This window comes from Mizuhopecten yessoensis, unplaced genomic scaffold (genome assembly GCF_002113885.1).
Source record: "Mizuhopecten yessoensis strain PY_sf001 unplaced genomic scaffold, ASM211388v2 scaffold10751, whole genome shotgun sequence".
In the NCBI taxonomy this organism is placed as follows: domain Eukaryota; kingdom Metazoa; phylum Mollusca; class Bivalvia; order Pectinida; family Pectinidae; genus Mizuhopecten; species Mizuhopecten yessoensis.
This window is the reverse complement of record NW_018408703.1, coordinates 96044-105274: the sequence shown is the minus strand read 5'-3', so window position 1 is coordinate 105274 and position 9231 is coordinate 96044.

Below are 9231 nucleotides of genomic sequence, written 5' to 3'. Positions count from 1 at the left end.
AAAACGAACATGTAAAAGCCAACAAATTGAAAGCCGACAACAAGAACGCGTTAAAACTTGACGCACTCCACATAATTATAAATCGCGACGCCAAATCCACAAAATTAGCGATGAATCGTCAGAGGAAAATGACGACTGGGATGGAAATGAGTGCATGTTTTCGGTAGAGGAGGTATACGTGGTAGGAGGTGTTAGCTCAAAGCGTATAAACGCCCTGATGAAGATTAACAAGAAAAACGTTGAGTTCCAGCCAGATCTGTAAATGTATTTCCTGCTCGGATGTACTCGCGTGCATGCTACGATCGAAAATTTGACAAGCTACAAAGCACAAATAAACAACTTGTGATGTTTAACAAGACCGAAACCAAGCCTATGGGGAAACGTACGTTGAATGTAGTTAATCCTAGAACGCAGGAGAAGTACGCGGTTGAGTTTGTGGTAGTAAAAGGAGACGTGCACCCTATTTTTGGATCGGCGGAGATCCAAAGGATGAACTTAATAAAAATACAACGAGAAAACATACAGGAGGAAACGTCCGAGACTGAGACGATAAATGTAGTGGAAACAGGGGATGTTATGGCATCGTGATTGTATTATATTGGATGGTTTCAATTAGGAAAATAACACAAAAACTTTCAACGTGATGCCTTCTTTTAATTCCGGAAGTACAACTAAAAACAAAACCGATGTACGGTAACAAATTACGGAATCACCAAATACTAACATACAAAACGGAGCAATTCCGGATATTCAATTGTTGGTAATACAGAATATACCATGTATAACATCTTAATTTGTTAAAACAAGTTAAGTATTATTAAGGAATTTCATGTTACACAAAGATAATAAAATATGACATCTATAGTACAAGCTGTATACTAGGATTAGGGCTGAAATAAAAAAAAATCTGCTAATTTCCCCTCTTTCTGCTTGGAATTTTTCTGTTTGGTAGTTAAGTGAAAAAAAAATCAAATATGAAAAGTTTCATATAAATGCAACAACCATGTTCTTAAGTTTTATCTAACAAGGTAGAAAAAACAAACAATCAATAAGTTAACAACTCCCAATAAGTTTTCAGAAGAAAAAATTAAACTAAGATACAAAATAAAACCCTAGATAAAGTTACACATGGTGAACGAAGGGCATTATTTAAAATGTGTGAAATGGCCCGAGAATACTGGCCGTATCTGATTCCTTTTCAGTTTTGGAATTGGCAGCTTTCCCAGAAATATTATGACTGATGATGTATTATTCTTCTGGGAATAACTTTAAAAGCAGTAGTGTATAGGCCATCTATATGGCTCACACTGTCTGTTAGTGCATCAAAAGTATGGCCATTGTATGTATTTGTGTCGGTATTACATGGTGATGGTAGATAGTGTGTAGGTGATTGAAGAGTGAGTGGAGGTGACGGCGAAGATACTGTTTGTTTGTTTGTTTATGTTTAACGGCCCATCGACGGCTGTGGTCATTTAGGGCCATGGTGATTTATTTATTCACTTTACTTTTTTAACAAACATGTGAATAGCGAAGATAAAATCAGATAAAATGGTTCATTTTAAAAGTATTCGCATTGTATGTGTAGATAATTAAAAATAATAAAAGGGGGTTAAAATAATAAAAGAGATAACGAATAGATGATATGGAATATGCGATATATATATAACGTCAAAAAGGATAAGGTGGGTTAAAAGACATCAGAGTCTATAAAATAGACCGATGTCTTTCAAATAGTTAAATAATGCCTTCGAATCCACGGAACTGAAAAGTGTTTTCATATCCGGGACTCGGAAGTAGTTATCACGAATGTGTTTAAAATCGGAACATTCTATTAAAAAATGCTCCACTGTAAATGGAGTGTCACATGCGTGGCATGAAGGTATATCTTCTCGTTTTAAAAGGTACGAATGAGTAGGATATGTGTGCCCAGTGCGGAGCCGAGCGAGGACAACTTCCTCTCTACGATCTTTCCGACTGGGAATAGATGTTTTAAGTTTCGGTTGTATCTTAAAAAGTTTGTTGTTGGTCTCCAGAGACCAGCGTTTCTGCCATTCATTTTGAATGGCTGTACGAATAGTAGGTTTAAAATCTGTGTATGGTAGTTTGATATTTGTTTGTTCGAGATTCAATGCATTTTTTGCTTCCCTGTCAGCAAATTCGTTGCCTTTTATTCCGTCATGGCTCGGAATCCATAGTAAAGTTATTTTTAGACTTTTTTAATATACGAGATATTCGAAGAGCAAGGTTTTGTACGATTGTGTTTTTAGGATCTCGTAACTGTAAACTGTAAGCGAAGATACTGATTCTGACGATGATCCTGCAGATGAGGATGGCATTGTTAGTAGAGTTGGGGTAGACTGAGGATCTCGCTGCAGGCATTTTCTTTTACAAGTCTCTGACTCTTCTCCTCAGTCCATCTTAAACATCCAACTATTTTGTGCTAGCAAATTAAGAGTTGCATAGTTACTGTAACCTTATAACACTCACCTATACTATGTAGTCTGAGAAGAATAACACTTCGAAATAATGTTATTGTGTCTTTGATTTAGATCATGACCTTGCATTTTAATGAATAGGCCTTTATTACGTTTACTAATGGAACATATGTATATAACTCCTAATGTGAATATTTATTATTGAACACTAGTTTTGATTTAAAAAGCATTTTATTCTTTCAGACAGACATTAGCAGACGGCAAAGACTCACCAGGCCCTTTGGGTATGTGTCGTTTTACATGAATAATGTACAATGGAGACATTGTCTTCCGATAAATTGCCTTTACTTTCTAAAACCTTATTCAATATAAAATAAACACCGAAATACAAATTATTTGTGATCTTCACTCGTTACTAGAATACATGTAGATTCATCCAAATATAAAGTTTCTATTTTGGTCACAGGTTAAGAAAGCTTTTCACCATTTAAACACTGATGTGGGATATTTTTCTTCTCGGCAAATAAATAACTTAAGGCTTTATAAATATTTCAAGAACATATATATCCTATTTTTCTTCTTTCAGAGAAGAGCAGAAGAAGCAGTCAGAATTGCAAGGAGCAGTAGCTTTTGCCAAAGCGAAAACGATATTTGGAACATTGAGCATGACGCATGATGATGTAGTGATAACTAACAGCAATTATCCTGCCCCTAACAAACATACTAACAGCCCAGCTGCGATTGAACTTTGTGATCCTAATATGTTGAATGCTCCTAAAAAAACAGTGTGACTCTATCCAGTAATTCTACTATGTCTGCAAAACCTAATATGGCTCTATGCAGTAATTCTACCGTCTCTGCAACACCTAATATGGCTCTATCCAATAATTCCACTGTGCCTATATTAACACACAGTGCGACTGTATTCAGTAATTCTATTGTAGAGAACAGATTAACCATTCCTCATTCTGTTACTCTGACAAAAAGCATGTCTAACTTTTTGTCTCCTGCATCATCAAATAGCATGCAGCCCATTGACTTCAATATAACTGACCGCCATTCCAACTTGTCATTCTATGATAACAATCATTTCTATGCCGCCGCTTCCTCCTCAACAGCTTCCAAGAGGTAGTTACTATGACCAGCCAGCTGTCTCAAGCATCCATCCTCAACCGTTAAGAAAGAATTTGGACCATTAATATCTACCATCTCTACAATCCATACTCTGTTGTCCCTGGTGAGGAATTTAATGGTAATACAAGCCACAGAAACCCCATGGACACGGGCACAACTTACAATCCAAATCCAAATAATGTTCTCTTAGATTTGGATGAAATAGAAAGTAGTTCTCGGTCTGTGTTGGAAGTATTAACTAATACAAGCAGTTGCTCAAAATGCATTGAAAAGGATACAGAAATTGATGTGTTGAGTATTCAGAATGCAAACATACGGAAAGAGCTTGCTGATGTTAAAGCATCAACAACAAGGGAAACAGGTAATTAATTTCAAGTAGCATTGCATTGTTATGCTGGTCATTCACATGTTGGATATTTTTTGTCAAAAATATGAAATATATTTATATGTATATAAATCAATCAAACACCTCAGGTGAAATTACATGCATTTGGCTCTAGAACTTTGCTATAGTATATTAGAAGAATGAACAACAACTGTAGCATTTAATACTTAATTACAAATACTATCTTTATTGTGCAACTTTTATTTTAGCGTTCTTCTGAAGCACAAATGTAGCTATGTATAAGTAGATTAAACATATACATTGTATTTGTCTAGCGCGAGATGTTGATTGGAGTAAAATGGATAGCATTTGACACTTCCTTATTGTGTAGCTTCAGTGTATGGTACATTATGCTATTTTTTTCATTTTATGGCACAGACCTAGACCTCCTGTCACATATGGTACATCTATGAAGCCCGATTTCACCTATGGCTTGTTAGAGGTTTGTGGTATTGTTCGTTCTTGATTTCGCCTTTTTATGTTTTAATTTTGCTTTTGAATTAATTAAATTGTTGTTTATATGATATATCAGGCTTTAGATTATTTGTCTTTTAGTGAATATCTCCGACCACCAAGACGTCAACAAACAAACAAACAAGACAGGTACGACCGAGACATGTAGTTACAGATTACAAGTAATGTGCAGATATTTTTACTAATTTAATTTGTAAATTTCTAGATTAAATCATCGTGTACAACAAGATACAAGACACTTTATTTAACGTCGCATACAGGTAAACAAGGAACATGGACACGTTTTTGTTAGTAGTCTCTAAGAGAAAAATGTTTTCAATATGGATTTGATTTCAAATGTTTTTAGATAACCTTTTACTACTCGGCGAATGCTACAATGTGGTGTTAAAATTTTTAAAATCGGTTGAGTATTTCTTTTACAATCTTGAAAAAACCGAAACCAAAACAAGTGCAATAGACTGTAATGTACGCCTTGTCCGGCAATACGAGACCAACACACTGCAACCACGAAATGATAATTAACATCCATGCTGCAATATAACCACAACAATATTGTGAATATAGTGTTTCGTGCTTTCGTTTGCATAATTCAAGGGAACGTATTTTTACCTGGTGTAGATGTGTGATCTGGTGACATACTGTACTGTATCATATTCTTTTGCATTTTTTTTGCAGGCGGAGAGATTGACCTCGAATAGAAAATTATGTCGAAGAAGTGGTCCCAATGTATAACCCGGATTCGTTCAGGACATTCTTTATTTAGAGTGTCTAGAGAGACCTTTCAGACAATAGTCACCAACATTGCAGTTTATCAGCCAAGACAACCAAATGCTGGACGGCCACAAATCACACTTGAGAAAGATCTACTTATGAGTCTTTGGTATCTTGGATCCCAAGAAACTGTTCAGATTTGATGTATCATTGTCTACATTCAATGACCACAACAGGAGAATATTGGATGTGTTTAACTCGCATCTAAAAACAACTTTCAACAAAAGAAAGGATTTCCCGGTGTACATGGTGCTATAGATGGCACACAGAATTACAAAATCAACATGGTGTGGAATATGTAAATCACAAAAAAAAATCCATTCCATTATACTCCAAGGAGTGTGCAGAGAGAACCGAATGTTCATCGATATAAATGTGGACTGGCCAGGTCGTTCTAAAAAACCAGATGTGGCTACATGGTCCTGCTCGTTGTGGTGAGCATCACCTCTTGGGAGATGGGGCATATCCCTGCAGGCGTTGGCTTTTGACACCCTATCGAGACAATGGACATCTTCGACGCGATATGGCGAAGTACAATCGTACGTTGTCGGGTACCAGAGTTGTCATTGGGAACACATTTGGAATACTTAAAGGAAGGTTTCGTCGTTTGCAGCTTGTATATTGCACAATATATGCGTGTTGGAAGGTGATGAACTAGAAGACTACTTTTAGGATGACACCTTACCGCCTGCGCCTGTTCCACAAGCACAGCTGTTTTAAAACGATGCAGAGGGACCTTTGAAAAGGTTACAGATAACACAAGAACTTGCCAATATGTAACTTTGATATTTATCAAATGGCTGTGTCCAGATCTCATTGCATTTTTGGAATTACCAGACATTTCAGTTCAGTTAAGTTTCCAAGATGGGAGCGTAAAAACCAATGTAATGTGCACATGAAGTTCAGAAACAGTAGCGTTATTTAACAATGCATAGCGTCCAGACAATGCTAAGAAGAGTTTTTTTGGTGGAATTTTATTTCATTTATTAATTATAATTAATTATAGGGGGTGCACATTATTTACTAATATTTCGGTGTGCAAATTACATGGGCTTGTTACGATAATAGCTTGGATGAATTTGCATTGATGCAAAATGCATTTGATTATATCAGAGTTCAAAGTGTGTTGTTGTGAAATAAAAAAGGACTCCTAAGCAAACCATTGTGTATTTGTTTCATGTTGCGATTTGCAAAATATACATGAATTCCACGCAAGTGCCCAGTGGATGGCCAACTTCTAGGTGATAAGCTATAGTGTGATGTCCATTATTTTATTTTATTATGTTTCTTGGGAAATTTCTTTAAAGTTCCAGTTCAAATACTTAATTATTTATTCATTTTCAGAATACAATGATACATGTTTCAATATTCATAGATAATAACATCAACAGCATAGATTTTAAGTTGCTTATGACTTATTTTATTAAAAACTAAATTTCAAAAATGCAATAAAAAGTTTAGAGTAGGACCCAAACAATTAGGGTCGGTAGGGAAAGCGGAAACAACTTTTTTGATACGCAATTTTGTTGTTACATTTTGGTTCATAATAATTGTATTAAAGCTCTCTATGGAGAGTCTACAGCTGGGTTAAAAATGACCAACAGGTTATTTTTATATAAATATTTATTTCATCCTTTCTGGATTACAATTAAAATATAGATTAAAAAATTAACCAACAAAAACATTAGAAATTAAATAAAAACAACCGAGTAAACAAAATAAAACAAGAATAGTTTCACTTTTGACCTTCAACAGTGACCTTCACATTGGGGGTATGAAAATGGATGCATCACCATAACAATATACACTGTTTAATGACAATGCATACATGTGTAAAAGTTTCATCAAAAGATATCTCAATCATTAAAAACACACCAAATGAAATAATCTGAGGCCAATAGAGCAATAAATGTATGTATTGAATATAAATGTTTTGCAGAAACACTATTAACACACTTTCAGTGTGTTTTGCAAAACTGCAAATAGAATAGAACATATCAACAATATGTTGCAAAATAATAAAATATATTTTAATGGAAAAGCTACCATTTGTTTTTAATACATTGTCAGATTGCAAAAACACATCCTTTTTTCAATTTCGCCTCAGTCATTGAGGGGACCTATATAATTACTGGTTACCTGCCAAGTAACTGGTTGACAAAATAAAAAGTAGCAATGCTATAAAAACAAGTTTTGATAAAGTGAACTTTTAATAAAATTGTTCCATGTTAATTGAAAGCGAATTGATTTTGTTTTTAACATGAACAGAAATATTATTCCTTTGGGCCCCACCCTACAGCCCTTGGGGGTAGGGCTGGCTCAAAATTTTCAAAGAATCAAACTGTCAACTCAAGGTTACAATTCCAATAAAGTTATTAACATGTAATATTCAAAGAATCATAAACCACAATAAATTTTTCCCCCCCCCCCTTCCCCAGGGGGTAAACGTGAGACCCTAAGGTCATAACCCTTAAGACCCTTCTAACTATGAAGAGCATTTGATTCTGCCATATCTGGGTCTTGAGATGAAGATTTTTGAAATTTTAGTCATTTTGGCCCCGCCCCCCAGGCCCCTGGGGGCTTGGGACTAAACAGGCCAATTTTTTTGGTGACCTTTGCCCATGGAAGGTCCATGCAAAATTTCATTGAAATTGGTTCAGGGTTTTTTGAGAAGAATATTTTTGAAATTTTAGTCATTTTGGCCCCGCCCACCAGCCCCCTGGGGGCTTGGGACTAACCCGGCCACTATTTTTGTTGACCTTTGTCCATGGAAGGTCCCTGCATAATTTCATTGAAATTGGTTCAGGGGTTTTTGAGAAGAATATTTTGAAATTTTAATCAATTTGACCCTTTTTGGCCCCGCCCCTCAGGCCCCTGGGGGCTTGGGACTAAACCGGCCACTATTTTTGTTGACCTTTGTCCATGGAAGGTCCCTGCAAAATTTCAATGAAGTTGGTTCAGGGGTTTTGGAGAAGAAGTCGAAAATGTAAATTGTTTCCGGACGACGACAGACAAAGGGCGATCGCAATAGGTCACTTGAGACTTTGTCTCGGATGACCTAAAAACAAATGTGAGCATTTTGAAAAGTACCTCAACAACAGCAAACATTTTCAGTCTCTTATAAAACAACAGAAAAGTACATACCGTAGATATACAATATGTACCTGGCACATGCTTCCTTTATATGCACATGCTACCTGGCTTGATTTTTCTCCGCGTCTGTTTGAAATATGCACATATGCACCTCTGAAGTAGACTTTTTGGAATTCGGTCTAGAATTGCATGTCCAAAACAAACTTTACCACAGTAAGTGTTCAATATAGAGGCCCCACCTTAGGTTCAACATCCTGGGACGGTGTGATGCAAAATGCCCGAAGAGCTTTGAGTTGGATCAATATTTTTTGAAAACAACCTGGCGATACAGGTAATGCATTTTCCACATGTAGGTATGCAAGATTATTAGATAGCTTTTCAGCCATGTGAATATATACGCTCTCATTTACTTTGGGCAAAAAATACATTTCAAGGTACTGAAGATGGTCACACATGCCTAAATATTGTTGCATGTCTGTCACTGACATAACGAAATTTTGCGCTCCCCTGATTTTCAGAATTTTCATTTTTGGTAAAAATACAAGGGATGAAAAAAAAACTAGCATCCATGTTTAGATATACACAATTCACCGACATGGACAGACAGTCTGCACACGTGTCAGGATACCATGGAATGTGATGAAAGAATTGTACCTGCTGCCCCCAATTGCATGAACGTAAGAGGCGACTAAATTGGGGACCTTATCTCTTCTCTCCTTTCTTCTTCCTAATGTCTCCCTTGACAATGCCTCACTTTAAAAATGGTAGTTTCTACTCCTGCAAATTATAAGTGGGACGACTGTTTCGCCCGGTGTCATTATAATGCGTCCGGGTGGGGCGTCCTGCTGGGTGTCTTCGGCAGTATGTTTCAGTGAGGTAGCACTATAAAGTCGGCATCAGTTCCGCGCTATCACAAGGAGACAAACACGAACATATCGC